Genomic DNA, 14618 nt, shown 5'->3' on the forward strand with positions numbered 1-14618 from the left:
AATTTATGTTTAAATATAATGGCCATTCGACTCAGCACATAATGATGATGATGCTGAATGTAGTTCTGCATCTCAGATCCCTTCTTCGCTGCCTTAACGAAATATGGTATCTTGTTATGCCTGCACTCAGGTCCAAGTTCAAGCTTAATTGTCATTCAACAATTGTCATTGAGACAATTAGGCCAAGGTCCAAAACACAGTACCGACAATCATACACAGCACAAGGAACATGCAGCTCCTAATAGGCTCTTCTGGTCCAGTGAGCTGCACTGCTCAAACATCCACATGATCAATTAACCTACCATCCTGTACTATTTGGAATGTGTGAGGAAAGTGGTGGAAGTCCATATGGTCATGGGGAGAATGTACCAGTTAATTCTATCTTTGCTGAGAAAGTACGTATTCAATGTCCAATGTTCAGTACTCAATGTCCAATGTTCAGTACACAATGTCCAATCACCAGTTTCTTGTGATTAGGATGTCTACAAATTCCTCTCTGTTATTTGATATTAGCCCATTTGTGAGCACTACAGCACAGAAACAGGCCCTTTGCCCCATCTAATCCTTCTGAAATTGAATATGTCTGTTACAAAAAAAATTGATTTAATGCATCTGCCAATTCTTTTATGAATTCACTAGCCTCGTTCTCTATAAATATCATACTTGCCTTATCCACTTCCTTCCTACTCACTTATCCATAGAAATTCAAGTATTTGTTTGATATTACTCACACGTTTTTTCTCAGAATCAATTTTCTCCATGGTTATGAGTTTTATTTTTTATTCATTGACTGCTAAATTCTATAAACTTCCCACTCCTTTGACCTACCACTAGACCTCGTCACATTGCTTATTTTTCAATTTAACAGTATCCTCGACCTCTTTGGTTTACCATAGATTGCTCGTCTTCTTCAAGCAATCTCTGCCTCTAATCAGCATAAATTCCCTTCGAATGCTGAGGTGCAGATAAGAGTCTGTAGTATCACAAGTCTGACATCAGCAGAGTGAGCATAGAGAGCTCGAGTTCCAAATATGGATTTCAGCCATCTCCCTCCCTTCTCACTGACACAAATGGGCGGGGGATGCAGAGGTCTTGGGTCCATGCTGCTAGGTTCTGGAGCAGTTATTGCCCGGCAGTCGTCGGGCTCTTGGACTGGCTACACCCGCCTCAGTACTGAGCTGATTCTGCAGCTGTGGCCTGCAGTCGACTGGGCTCCTGGACTGGCTACAGCACTGAGTAGTCTCCATGGCCGTAGGCTCACCTTTGGCGACCCTGCGGCTCATGTTCTGTATATTATAACCATATAACAATTACAGCATGGAAACAAGCCATCTCGGCCCTTCTAGTCCGTGCCGAACGCTTACTCTCACAGGTGGCACAGTGCTTTACAGTACCAGCAACCCAGGTTCAATTCCCACCGCTGTCTGAAAGGAGTTTGTACGTTCTCCCCGCGGCCATGTGGGCTTTGTCCAAGCACTCTGCTTTCCTCCCAGACTATAGACGTACCGGTTGGTAGGTCAACTGGTCGTTGTAAATTGTCCCGTGATTAGACAAGGGTTAAATCAGGGTTGCTGGGCAGCACAGCTTGAAGGACTGGAAGGGCCTATTCTGAGCTGTATCTCAACAAGTACAGTAAATAAATATTACATAAGAACATAAGAGATAGGAGCAGGAGTAGGCCAATCGGCCCCTCAAGCCTGCTCCGCCATTCAACAAGATCATGGCTGATCCAATCTTAACTGGTTTTCACCAAATCCCACAAGGCAACAGTGCCAACCAACAGGGCACCATGCCGCCCATTTTATTTTATTATTCATCCCGCCCAAACCCATGTGATCACCCGGGGAAAAAAAAACGAGTTGCCAATTGAGGAGAAAAAATCTGGAAAATTCCTCTCCGACCCATCCAGGCTATCGAAAACTGGTCCAGGAGATCACATGGCTGATCTAAACCTAGCCTCATGTCCACTTACCTGCTCGCTCACCGTATCCCCTAATGCCATTTTTATCCAGGAAAATGTCTATCTCCATTTTGAATTTATTGAGTGTAGTAGCTTCCACAGCTCTCTGGGGCAGTAAATTCCACAGCCCCACTACCCTCTGAGTGAAGAAATTTCTCCGCATCTCAGTCCTGGAACGGCATCCCCTTATTTTAAGATTATGCCCCCTAGTCCTAGTTTCACCCATCATTGGGAACATTCTTCCTGCATCCACCCGATCAAGCCCCTTCACAATCTTATATGTTTCAATAAGATCGCCTCTCATTCTTCGGAACTCCAATGAGTAGAGTCCCAATCTACTCAACCTCTCATCATACATCAACCCACCCATCCCCGGAATTAACCTAGTGAACCTTCTCTGCACTGCCTCGAGAGCCAGTATGTCCTTTCTTAAATATGGACACCAGAACTGCACACATACTCCAGGTGTGGTCTCACCAATACCCGGTACAACTGCAGATTGTTTGTTTACTTCTTTTATTTTTGCTCTTTTATCGCACATTGGATGTTTGACAGCATTTATTGTCTGGGGTTTTTCATGGATTCCATTATGTTGCTTTGTTTTGTGGCTGCCTGCAAGAAGATGGGTCTCAGGGTTCATATGGTACATATGTCTTATTGATAAATTTACTTTGAACTTCGAAACTTTGAAATACTCGGCCACTTCAGATCAGAGGCAGAGCAAGAAAGGACAGTTTCAAGAATGATTTTGACTTCTTGAAATCTGAAGCTTTATAAATCGAAGTTCAAAGTAAATTTATTACCAAATTACTTACACGTCACAGCATACAACCCTGATTCATTTTCTTGTAAACATGCTCAATAAATCCATAATGACTCATCAGGCTTAGATGAGTTCAGGTTTGGGAGAGGTACGTTATCTTGTAAGTTACTCTCTCTCTCTGTCCTTATTTGTTCATGTCTCATCAGTTAGGGCAGAGTAGATCAGTGAGAATGGCTCCAGGGCCAGTGTTTTGTACTCTGTGTGGGATGTGGGAAGCCTCGGAGACCTCCAGACTCCCAGATAAACACATCTGCACCACGTGCACTGAGTTGCAATTCCTGAGAAAACGTACTTAGGAACTGGAGCTGTAGCTCGATGACCTCCGACTCAAACAGGAGAACAAAGAAATGAGAGATGGGAGCTACAGCGAGGTAGCCATCCCTAGGTTGCAGGAGGCAGGTAATTGTCAGGAGAAGGAGGGGAAATGCACAAACAGTGCAGAGTACACCTATGACCATTTCCCTCGATAATAAGAACACAACTTTCAATGCTATTGAGAGAGTCAACCTCCGAAGGTGGAGCCACAGGGACTGAATCTCTGACACTGAATCCGGTGCTGTAGCTCAGAAGAGGCAAGGAGGACTGCAGTATTGATCGGAGATTCCTTAGTCAGAGGAACAGAGATGAGGTTCCGTGGGATCGATAGAGATACCCGGATGGTATGTTCCCTCCCTGGTGCCAAGATAAGGGATATCTCGGATTGTGTCCATGACATTTATAAGGGTGAGAGTGAGCATCCAGCAGCCTTGGTGCATATTGGGACCAATGACATAGGTAGACAAGGTGAGGAAGTCCTGAAGAGAGATTTTAGGGAGTTAGGTAGAAAGATGAGAAACAGGGTAGTAATCTCCAGATTGTTGCCTGTGCCACATGCCAGTGAGGGTAAGAATAGGTTTCACTGGTGAATGCGGGGCTGAGGAACTGGCGCAGGGGCAGTGGTTCCGAGTTATGGATCACTGGGATCTCTTCTAGGGAATGTATGGCCTGTACAAAAGGGACGAGTTACACCTGAACACAACCCGGTTCTATATCCTTATGGGCAGGTTGGCTAGAGTTGCTCAGGTGTATTTAAACTTATTAGCCAGGGGGATGGGAACTGGAGTGATCATGCTGAAGATGAGGTAGCTGGGTTACAAACAGAGCCAATGTGCAGTGAGACTCCTGGCAAGGACAGGCTAATGATAGAGCAATATTGCAGTCAACACTGGAAGGTTCAATCGTTAGGTATTAATGCTGAAGTAGTAAAATGGATTCAACAGTGGCTGGACGGGAGATGCCGGAGAGTAGTGGTGGATAACTGTTTGTCAGGTTGGAGGCCGGTGACTAGTGGTGTGCCTTAGGGATCTGTGCTGGGTCCAATGTTGTTTGTCATATACATCGATGATCTGGATGATGGGGTGGTAAATTGGATTAGTAAGTATGCAGATGATACTAAGGTAGGTGGCGTTGTGGATAATGAAGTAGGTTTTCAAAGCTTGCAGAGAGATTTAGGCCAGTTAGAAGAGTAGGCTGAAAGATGGCAGATAGAGTTTAATGCTGATAAGTGTGAGGTGCTACATTTTGGTAGGAATAATCCAAATAGGACATACATGGTAAATGGTAGGGCATTGAAAAATGCAGTAGAACAGAGTGATCTAGGAATAATGGTGCATAGTTCCCTGAAGGTGGAATCTTATGTGGATAGGGTGGTGAAGAAAGCTTTTGGTATGCTGGGCTTTATAAATCAGAGCATTGAGTATAGGAGTTGGGATGTAATGTTAAAATTATACAAGGCATTGGTAAGGCTGAATTTGGAGTATTGTGTGCAGTTCTGGTCACCGAATTATAGGAAAGATGTCAACAAAATAGAGAGAGTACAGAGGAGATTTACTAGAATGTTACCTGGGTTTCAGCACCTAAGTTACAGGGAAAGGTTGAACAAGTTAGGTCTTTATTCTTTGGAGCGTAGAAGGTTGAGGGGGGACTTGCTAGAGGTATTTAAAATTATGAGGGGGATAGATAGAGTTGAAGTGCATAGGCTTTTTCCATTGAGAGTAGGGGAGATTCAAACAAGAGGACATGAGTTGAGAGTTAGGGGGCAAAAGTTTAAGGGTAACACAAGGGGGAATGTCTTTACTCAGAGAGTGGTAGCTGTATGGAACGAGCTTCCAGTAGAAGTGGTAGAGGAAGATTCGATATTGCAATTTAAAGTAAAATTGGATAGGTATATGGACAGGAAAGGAATGGAGGGTTATGGGCTGAGTGCGGGTAGGTGGGACTAGGTGAGAGTAAGCATTCGGCGTGGACTAGAAGGGCCGAGATGGCATGTTTCTGTGCTGTAATTGTTATATGGTTATATGATAACACGATGAGTTGCAATGTAAAAGGCGGACAAAATCAAAAGGGGTGAGTACAGGACTGAAGGTTTTATATTTCAATATGTGCAGTATATGGAATAAGGTAGATGAACTGGTACCACTGATAGAGATTGGCATATATGATGTTGTAGGCGTAACTGAATCATGGCTGAAAGAGGAGTTTAATGTCCAAGGATACAAATTTCGTTGAAAGGACAGGCAAGAAGGCCAAGAGATTGGCAAGGTTCAGTTGGTAATGAAACCTCTTTTTACTGGGCATCTCCGAGATGTGGTTCGATAGCCCCCCGCTAACAGCCACCAGACTCAGCGATGAGAAAACAACCTTTCTCAAACTCCGTATAACTAGGGTCGATAGGACTCGGGTCCCGCCAAACCCATGAGGTAGGGACGTCTCACCCACCTGAACCCCGATTTGTGTGAATTCGGTGTAGCTTACTGCTTCCATGCAATCGCCCAGCGGCAAGAAATAACAGACCGTACACTGCATATAAATATAAGGAAAGTATATTAATGAATGTTAACAAACAGTTACTAAAGAAAAGAAAAAAAAAACAAAAAGGCCCATCATAATTAAACAGTGAAGTGTGCTCATAATTTGGAGCTCATCTTGAAGTAGTATTTAACTCACATGCTGGACAGTCAGACTGCGTGAAAGCACACACCACTTTCCAAATGTCGCTCGAAATCCATCTCAAACGAATGGGCTCCTCCACAGGCAGATTGGACTTCCCTTCTAGAAGTTACTTGTCTGCACAGAGCACCTTGTACAGCCGGGACGGCATCCTCTACTTTCTTCCCTCCTGTCTCCTCCCAGCTCCCGCCAAAAAGATCTCGATCCACACCAGTGTCGATCACAAAAACCTCTCCCCCTCAGCGTTCTCTAGAACCTTCTCCCAATTCCACTATCCTGATTGGCTGGCACAACATTCTGAAGTTGAACAACAGGGCCGCTTATCTCAGCTCAAACCCAAAGAGGCTGAAAGCAGAACAGACAGCTCTTACAGAACTGCTAAAATGAAACACCTACAGCCTAGCAGTAAAAAATCTTAACCAGGTACAACAGTGAAAAATGAAATCAAATCATTAAAAACAGGTGACATAGGGTCGGAAGGTGTTATAGATAGATCTAAGGAACGGCAAGGGTAAAAAGACCCTGATGGGACATACATACAAACCCCCAAACAGTAGTAAGGATGTGGTCTTCAAATTACAATGGGAGTTAGAAAATGGCAATGTTACAATACTCAAAGGGGGACTTCAATATGCAGGTAGACTCGGCGATCAGCTATTCTGGATTGAGTGTTGTACAATTGATCTGGAATTGATTACAGAGCTGAAGGTAAAAGAACCCTTTGAGGCAAGTGATATGAATTTTGAGATGGAGAACCTAAAGTCCGATGTATCAGTATTACAGTGGAGTAAAGGAAATTACAGGGGCATGTGAGAGGAGTTGTCCAGAATTGATTACAAAAGAACACTGGCATGGATGATGGCTGAGCAGCAATGGCTGAAATTTCTGGAAGCAATTCAGAAGACACAGGATATATACATCCCAAAGAGGACGAGGAAGACATAACCATAGAGAAGTCAAGGTCAAAATAAAAGTAAAAAAGAGGGCATATAAAGTCCAAAAATTAGTGGGAAGCTAGAGGATTGTAAAGCTTCCAAATTCAACAGAAGGCAACTAAAAGAAGTTATTAAGAAGGTAAAGATGAAATATGAATGTATGCTAGCCAACAAAATTAAAGAGGATACCAAAAGATTTTTCATGTACACAAAGTTTAAAGGTGAGGTGAGAGTGGATATCAGACTGCTGGAAAATTATGCTGGAGAGGTAGTAATGGGGACAAGGAAATGTGGAAGACACTAGCAGTGTGGTTTCGGGGGGGTATGAAGTGCATGAAGTTACCATTACTAGGGAGAATGTTCTTGGAAAACTTAAAGATCGGAAGGTAAATAAGTCACTTGAACCAGATGGTCTACACCCCAGGGTTCTGAAGGAGATGGCTGAAGAGATTGTGAAGGCATTAGTAATGATCTTTCAAGAATCCCCAGATTCTGGAATGGTCTAGAAGACTGGAAAATTGCAAATGTCACTTCACTCTTCAAGAAGGGAGAGAGGCAGTAGAAAGGAAACTATAAGCCAGTTAGTCTGACCTCAGTAGTTGGGGAGATATTGGTGTTGATTGCTAAGGATGTGGTTTCAGGGTACTTGAAGGCACATGATAAAATAGGCTGTAGTCAGCATGGTTTCCTCAAGGGAAAATCTTGCCTGACAAATCTGTCAAAATTCTTTGAAGAAATAACAAGCAGGATAGACAAAGGAGAATTGGTTGATGTTGTGTACTTGGATTTTCAGAAGGCCTTTGACAAGTGGCTTGTCACACATGTGGCTGCTTTTCAAGCTACAGGACCACGGTATAACAGGAAAGATTCTAGCATGGATAAAGCAGTGACTGATTGGCAGGAGGCAAAGAGTGAGAATAAAAGGGTTGGTTGTGGTGACTAGTGATGTTGCCTGGAGGTCTCTGCTGGGAATGATTCTTTTTACATTTGAGGAAGTAGAAAAGCTACAAAGGATTTACACAGAATGGGCAAAGAAATGGCAGGTGCAATACGGAATTGGGAAGTGTATGATCAGGCATTTTGGTAGAAGAAACGAATGGGTTGACTATTTCCTAAATGGAGAAAAAGTACAAAAATAAAAGACTGAGCTGCAAAGGACCCTGGGAGTCCTTGTGCAGGATTTCCTTAAAGTTAATTTGCAGGTTGAGTCTTTGGTGAGGAAGGCAAGTGCAGTGTTAGCACTGACTTCAAGAGGACTAGAATGTAAAAGCATCGAGGCAGAGTGGATGCAGAGAGGATGTTTTCGATGGTGGGAGAGTCCAGAGGACACAGCCTCAGAATAGAGGGTGCCATTTTAGAATGGGGATGAGGACGAATTTCTTTAGTCAGAGAGTAGTGTATCTGTACCATTCCACAGGCAGCTGTGGAGGCCGAGTGTTTACTATATTTAAGGTAGATGTTGATAGATTTTTGTTTGGTCAGGGCATGAAGGGGTAAGGGCGAAGGCGAAGGCAGGAGATTGGGGCTGAGAGAAAAATTGGATCAGCCATGATGAAATAGCGGAGAAGATTCGACAGGCCAAATGGCCTAATTCTGCTCCTATGTCCTATGGTCATATGGCCTTTTATGCATGGACACCAAAGTTCTGGAACAAACTGATGGGAATGTGCTTTGTGGTAGGGAAAACAATTGTGTGGGCTAATAACTAGTAAATAGTGATGCAGATTGTATTAATGTGCTAACAGGGAACCACAGACAAAGCCCAGAATTAGAAATGGAATGCAACAGCACCAACACCCAAGTTTCAGAAATTTCATGAATTATGTTATAGCATGCACTCATTGTTGTAAAAGAAAAATGGATTTGCTGTTAGACTGTCACATATACAACACTGAGGTTCATTTTCTTGCGGGCATTCTCAATAAATCCATAATAGAATAATCCAGCTTATCCAAACTTCTCTGAAACGTTGCAATCGAACCTGCGTCCTCCACTTCTGGTGGCAGCTCGTTCCACTTCGTACCACCCTCTGAAAGAAGAAGTTCTTCCCTCAGGTACCCTTAAATATTTCATCTTTCCCTTTTAACCTAGTTCTAGTCTCACCTAACCAAAATGGAAAAATCCTACTTGCCTTTACCCTATCTGTACCCCTTATAATTTTGTACATTTCTGTTAAATCTTCCATCATTATCCTAGCTTCAGGAAATAAAGTCTTAACCTATTCAGCTTTTCCTGATAACTCAGTTCCTGAAGTGCCCTCACAATCTTTGTAAATTTTCTCTGAACTCTGTCGATCTTACTGATATCTTTCCTGTAGGTAGGTGATCAGAACTGCACACAATACTTCAAATTTGGCCTCAACGTCTTATGGATTTTCAACATAGCATCCCTACTCCTGTACCCCGTGCTCTGACACATGAAAGCTGATGTGGCAAAAGCTCTTTTTATGACCCTATCTACCTGTGATGCCACTCCCAAGGTATTATGGATCTGTACTTACAGATTCCTTGTTCCACCGCACTCCTCGGTGCCCTACTGTTCATTTTGTCCTCCCAAAATGCAACATTTCACACTTGTCTCATTAAATTCCATCTGTCATTTTTTTTCTTAATAATATGCAGTATGCCTCCTTCTTGAGGAAGTGATCCCTGTGGAGAAAACGACTGCATTTACCCTATCTCTACCCCTCATAACTTTGTATACCTCGATCTGTCTCAATACCTTTCCGAATAAATACAGATACAAAAACAAGAGCCAGTCAGGGGGTGGTGGTGTGTCGGGGGGAGCGACTATAAAATCTTCCAAGAATTGCTCATCTTTCAAGTGGTAATAACTCTGACTGCGGAAGGACTGAGTCATTCACTGCTGCCTAAACTGAAGATGATCAATTATGGGGATGAATAGAGAGCAGATCAAAATGATAGTAAACACACCTGGGTCCGGCTCTGAACAATATTCAGGAATCTTAAGTTTGTGAAAAAGCCCTAACGAGCATTGATGACCTTTATCTTTCAGAACGGTTTCTCCACAAAAGAGAGATTTAATATCCTGATGAACGTGGGCTGTTCAGAAACCAAAGACAAAAAGATGTTTGATTCAAAATCAAGCTAAAACCCCGTTGGTTCAGAATATGTTCTCTCTCACCAACCCCCCACGCCCCCACCCAGGCAGGCGAGGAGGAGGTAAGAGGCAAGAGGGCTCAATGCAAGCTTGAGGAAAAATATCTCATAGAACATTCGAGCACAGGTCAGACAATTCGGCCCATGATGTTGTGCTGATCTATTAACCTACTCCATAATCAATCTAACCTTTCTGTTCAATGCAGCCCTCCATTTTTCTTTTATCCATGTGGCATCTATGAAATGCCCCAAATGTATCTGCCTCTACCACCACCCATGGCTGAGTGTTCCACACACCCACCACTCTCTACGTAAAGAACCTGGCTCTGACATTCCACCTCCGCTTTCCTTCAGTGACATATTAAAAGTACTTCCCCTCCTGTAAGCCATTTCCACCCTGGTGAAAAAGTCTCTGTACACTTGAAGTATGCCTTTTATCCTGTCAGGCTGGAGCTCCCAGGACTGGACACCGTCCATTCCAGCAGATTCAGGAGGAAAGCAATCAGCATAACCAGAGACACCACGCACCCCCGCCACTCTCTGTTTGACCCACTGCCATCCAGCAAAAGGTTCAGGACTCTAAAAGCCAGAACAAATAGACTGAGGAACAGCTTCCACCTCAGCTGTGACCTCAATCACACCACTCCCACAGAACAATGACTGAAACTGTGAGCACACACAAGGACTCAAATACTTGCACTAACGGTACTTTGTGCATTACTGTGATATTCTGGTGCTGCTGTAACTTATTTTCTGCTACTTATCTATTTAATACTGTTTTTCTATTGCTGTCTTGTTTTTATCTACTGCTTTGTTTGATTGCCTGAGAGGAAGCCAAACAGAGTTTCATTGTATCTATGTATAATGACAATAAAGGTCATTCATTATTTCATTCATCTCATACACGTCTATCATGTCACTTCTCATCCTCCTTCAATCCAATGAGAAAAGCCCTAGCTCGCTCAACCTTTCCTCACAAGGAATGCTTTCTAATCCAGTCAGCATCCTGGCAAATCTCTGAAGCTTCGACATCCTTCCTCGCTTACTATTCTTCCATCCATGGGTGTTGTAGCTTTCTGGACCTAGTCATGAACTTTGCAATGTTGAGAATTGAGAATTCTGTACCTTGTGGATGTGAGATGACATGGCCCTGAAGGTGATGATTTCAGATGATCACTTTGTTCACCTATATACTTCCTCAGATGTCGAAAAGGAAGTTTCCACATCCTCTTTGACTTTCACCAATTTTTATTGATGTACCACAGAAAGCATCCAACCTGGATACCTGAGAATCAGGTTTAATATCACCAGCATATGTTGTAAAATTTGTTGTCCTTGTGGCTTGACATGGCATCTGCTCAGCCTATGACCACAAGAAAATGCAAAGTGGACTCTGTCCCTTCTTGCTTCCCCAGCAAATCAGCCAACCTAATGTTGTCTCCTGGGTGCCAGGGTCCAGGATATCTTTGTTGAGTCCTCAGCATTCGTAAGTGAGAGGATGAACAGCTAGAAGTTGTGGTCTATGTAGGCACCAGTGACATGGGTAGGATGAGTGACGAGTTTCTGCAGAGGGAGTTCAGGGAGTCAGGTGTACAAGAGGTTAAAGGACGGGATCTCCAGGGTTGTGATCCAGGAGTGCTACTTGAGCCATGTGCTGGTGAGGCCAGAACTAGGAAGATTATACAGTTTAATTTGTAACTAAGGAGTTGGTATAGGAGACAGGACATAAGATTTTTGGATCTTCACTTCTAGGGAAGGTGGGACCTGTACAAAAGGGATGGTTTACACCTGAACTGAAAGGGGACTAATATCCTCACTGGTTTGTTAACACTGCATGGTGGGGTTTAAATTAGAGTTACAGGGGGATAGAACCAGATTGCCAGAACAGTTAGTGGAGAGGTTGGGGAGGCAGATGCTGGAAACACCTCAGACTCATGTCCTGAGCTGCCTATATTTCAATGCAAGAAGTTTGATAGGAAAGGCGAATAATGGTGCTGAAGATGAGGTAGCTGATTTACAAACAGAGGCAATGTGTAATGAGGAGAGGCTTTTGATCTGGCAAAATTGCAGTCAATTTTGGAGGATGAGTTGCAAAATAAAAGATGGACAAAATTGAAAAGGGTGAAGCTAAAGATGTTGTATCTGAATGTGTGCAGTATATGGAATAAGATAGATGAACTTGCAGCACAGTTGCAGATTGGCCGGTATGATGTTGTAGGCATCACTGAATCATGGCTGAAAGATCATATCTGGGAGCTTAATGTTCAATGATACACGTTGTATTGAAGGATAAGCAGGAAGGCTGAGGGGGCAAATCAAATCATTAGAAAGGGATGACAGAGGGTTGGAAGGTGTTGAATTGCAATCAATAGAGCTAAGGAACTGCAAGGGTAAAAAATCCTTGATGGGAGGGCCAGTAACCAAACAGCAGTAAGGATGTGGCCTACAAATTAAAACAGAAGATGGAAAATGCATGCCAAAAGGGCAATGTTACAATAGTCATGGGGGACTTCAAGATGCAGATAGATAGGGAAAATCAAATTGGTGCTGGATCCCAGGAGGGTGATTTCTAGTGTGCCAAAGAGATGGATTTTTAGAGCGGCTTGTGGTTGAGAAAGCTACAAGATTAGCTGTTCTAAATTGGGTGTTGTGCAATGATCCAGAATTAATTAGAGAGCTTAAGATATAAGAACCCAAAGGGGAGGTGATCATTATGTGATTGAGTTCACCCTGAAATTTGAGGAGAAGCTAAAGTCAGATGTATCAGTATTGCAGTGGAGTAAAGGGAATTATAAAGGCCTGAGAGAGGAGTTGGCCGCTATTGATTGGAAAAGAAAACTGGCAGGGATGACGGCAGATCAGCAATGGCTTGAACTTCTGGAAAGAATTCAGACAGAGAAAGTATATATACTAAAGAGGAAGAAGTATTCTAAAGGAAAGATGATATAATTGAGGCTAAAAAGAGAAGTTAAAGCCAACATAAAAGCCTAGAGACAATATATAAGAGTAAAAATTAGTGGTAATTTAGAGGATTGGGAAGCTTGTAAACACCAACAGAAGGCAAATAAAAAAGTCATTAAGAAGGTAAAGATGGAATGGTAAAGTAAGCTAGCCAACAATATTAAAGAGGATACCAACAGTTTGTTCAAATGCATAAAGTGTAAAAGAGAAGTGAGAGTGAATGCTGGACCACTGGAAATGATGCTGGAGAGGTAGTAACGGGGACAAGGAAATGGCAGACAAACAGAATAAGTATTTTGCATCCATCCTCACTGTGGAGGACACTAGCAGTGTGGTGTCAGGAGCCATAAAGTGTGTGAAGTTACCATTACTAGGGAGAATGTTCTTGGGAAACAAAAAGATCGGAATGTAGGTAAGTCACTTGGACCAGATGGTCTACACCTCAGGGTTCTGAAAGAGATGGCTGAAGAAATTGTGAAGGTGTAAATAATGATCTTACAAGAATCACTGGATTCTGGAATGGTTCTGGTAGAGGCAGGTTCAGTATTGTTATTTAAAGTAAAATTGGATAGGTATATGGACAGAAAAGGAATGGAGGGTTATGTGCTGAGTGTGGGTCAGTGGGGCTAGGTGAGAGTAAGCATTCAGCATGGACTAGAAGGGCTGAAATGACCTGTTTCCATGCTGTAATTGTTATATGGTTATATAATTACAGCACAGAAACAGGTCCCTCAGCCCATCTAGTCCATACCAAACTATTTAAACTGCCACAAAACAACAAATTTCACAACATATGTCAGTGATAACAAACCTGATTCTGATTCTGATAATGTGTTTAACTGGACACTTAAGTCACTTCCACATAGGTGGCCAAGTGCTGGAAGATGGGAATACTTGTTGGAAGATGGAGGATAGGGAAGGGTTAGATGGGAAAAAACCACCAAACACTGAGAGGCCTGGATATTGCAAAAAGTGAAGTGATGTTTGTGGGTTCATTGTCTGTTCATAAACCTGATGGAGGAGGGGGAAAAGCTGTACCTAAAACATTGAATGTGTGAGTGGTGGCTGATACGTTCATGAATAGTCAGGGAGTCAGAAGTTATGGGAGAGAAGGCAGGAGAATGGAGTTGAACGGGAAAATAAATCAGTCATAATGGGATGGTAGAGCTAACTCAATGGGCCAAATAGCTAAATTCTGCCCTTATGTCTTATGGTCTTAATTCATATGGGTGCCCACTGGATCAGAAGTATATGTTGGGCTGAATGGTCTTTTTCCCTACTGTATGACTCAATGACCATAAGACATAGGAGCATAATTGGGTCATTCAGCCCATCGAGTTTTCGCTGCTATTCCAATTTGGCTGATTTATTATCCCTCTCTTCGCTATAACTTTTAATGCCCTGACTATCAATCTCCACTTTAAGTCCATCTAATTACATGGTGCAGCCATTTGTGGCAAGTTGAAAGGAGCTGTGACTCCAAGGGTCTCCTTTGTACCACACACAAAATGCTGCATGAACTCAGCAGGCCAGGCAGCATCCCTGGAAAAAAGCACAGTCGACGTTTCGGCCCGAAACCCTTCGACAGGACTTTTCAGCCTGAAACATAGACTGTACTTTTTTCCATAGATGCAGCCTGACCTGCTGAGTTCCTCCAGCATTTTGTGTGTGCTGCTCGGATTTCCAGCATCTGCAGATTTTCTCTTGTCTCCTTTGTTTCAGACTGTCCTGCTGACGACAAAAAGTCTTTGTGTCTGCCTGCTTGCGTCAGTCTATTCCCACACTCCCATCCCATAAATGACAGGAGAGATTTTTGTTAGCAATTCAATTGA

General features: G+C 43.0%; 1 long non-coding RNA gene across 1 annotated transcript in view; it reads right to left on the minus strand.

Annotated features, from left to right (window-relative positions):
* Window positions 1-8711: 8711 nt before the first annotated feature.
* LOC140729965 (uncharacterized) overlaps window positions 8712-14618 on the minus strand; it is a 33080-nt gene continuing 27173 nt past the window's right edge. Inside the window, exon 5 of the long non-coding RNA XR_012099444.1 lies at window positions 8712-8735. This is a non-coding gene — a long non-coding RNA (uncharacterized lncRNA). The remainder of the gene's footprint in view (window positions 8736-14618) is intronic.

The sequence above is a fragment of the Hemitrygon akajei genome, chromosome 7, assembly GCF_048418815.1.
Source record: "Hemitrygon akajei chromosome 7, sHemAka1.3, whole genome shotgun sequence".
Classification (NCBI taxonomy): domain Eukaryota; kingdom Metazoa; phylum Chordata; class Chondrichthyes; order Myliobatiformes; family Dasyatidae; genus Hemitrygon; species Hemitrygon akajei.